The sequence below is a fragment of the Pteropus vampyrus genome, unplaced genomic scaffold (assembly GCF_000151845.1).
Source record: "Pteropus vampyrus isolate Shadow unplaced genomic scaffold, Pvam_2.0 Scaffold10763, whole genome shotgun sequence".
NCBI classification, from domain to species: Eukaryota; Metazoa; Chordata; class Mammalia; order Chiroptera; family Pteropodidae; genus Pteropus; species Pteropus vampyrus.
This window is the reverse complement of record NW_011899544.1, coordinates 868-2,341: the sequence shown is the minus strand read 5'-3', so window position 1 is coordinate 2,341 and position 1,474 is coordinate 868. Positions and strand designations below refer to the sequence as shown.

At 46.2% G+C, this 1,474-nt stretch overlaps 1 pseudogene; it reads right to left on the bottom strand.

The window, feature by feature from the left end:
* Positions 1-398: 398 nt before the first annotated feature.
* Positions 399-517, bottom strand: LOC111734972 (annotated as a pseudogene).
* Positions 518-1,474: the final 957 nt, after the last annotated feature.

The window sequence follows — 1,474 nt, the reverse complement described above, 5'->3', positions numbered from 1 at the left end:
CCTTCTGAGGCAGCCACAGTCAGGGGATGGCAGAGGAATTCTAGCACTCTCATTCAGCTCTGGATAACCAGAGGCGGCTGGCCTTGGACCAAGCGCTCAGCCTTCAGGGCAGGTAGGACAGACTCCTCCTCTCCTCCACCTCTCAGGATTATCTGGAGGCCCAGGAGGATAAATGAGTGGAAAGCATGAGAGCAAAGCCTCAATATTCTGCAAGTTCATGTCTTGCCTTTCTTTACTAGCAGAAGTCACCGGCCCCCTGCTGGAAATGGGGATGACAAGAATGTCCAAATGATGAATGAGATTGATTGACTGATTTAGGCAAGGCATCCCTTGGTTGACCTCACAGATTGCAAGGACCTTGTCAGCTTACAATCCCTTATATTTTTTTTATTTTTTACTCCTTACAGCACCTGGTCTTCCTAGGGGGTCTCCCATCCAAGTACTAACCAGGCCTGACGCTGCTTAGCTCCTGAGATCAGATGGGATTGGGCTTGTTCAGGGTAGCATGGCCGTAGACTTGAATGAGATTTAGAAACTGGTTCTTAACTGGGGCAAACTACTCAGGCTGTCCATGTACAAGGAAGGAAGAGATAAGGAGACTCAAGAGAATGGTCCCCCAAAATGACAGAGTCATTTTAGAGTAAGCGTTAATTTCTTTAGTTAAGATGCCCAAAACAGCAGTGTACCAATGGGTGTGTGAAGGCAGTCAGTCAGCCCTGACACAGGCAACAAGGGGGCATATTGTCTGTAGGGAACTGAAAAATAATAAAAACTGATTTGGTCTGGTTTTTATTATCACAAGATGACAATTCTAAACAATGTCTGTGATAAAATGCTCCTCCTGTAGAGGCTGACAGCTCCTTTCACCTAGTCCTAGGATGCTACCTACCCAAAGAGAACTAGCCTGAGGCCAGTCTCTGGGCCTCTATTGGGACCCTGGCATCACCCAAACCTCAGGCCTCAAAAACTTTAGTTGCAGGACCTTTTTCTCTCCCTGCCCCTAAGTCTCACCGAAAACTCTAATCTAAAACAGAATAGCAGGTATAGTGTGGTCAAGAGCAAACTCTGGGTTCAAATCCCAATTTACCCACTCATTAGCTGCATGAAAGTTATCTAACCTCTGTGTCTGTTCCTCATTTATGAAATGGTGATGATGATGCTAAGTACTTCATAGTGCTGCTGTGAGAGTTAAAGGGGTTCAAACGATAAAGTGCTTAGAACAATGCCTGTTATAACTACTATATATGGATTTACTATTATTAGGACAGCCTCTCCCATAGGTTATTTGAGCAGTGGGAACACCTTCACAACAACATTCAGAAAGAAGAGGAGCCTGACCTACCAGAATCTGCCTGGATCCACCTGCTTGGGCCCTGTTTCCAGGTAAAAGCCCAGAAACATAGATGCCTCCCTACACACACACACACACACACACACACACACACACACACGCACACGCACACGCACACGCACA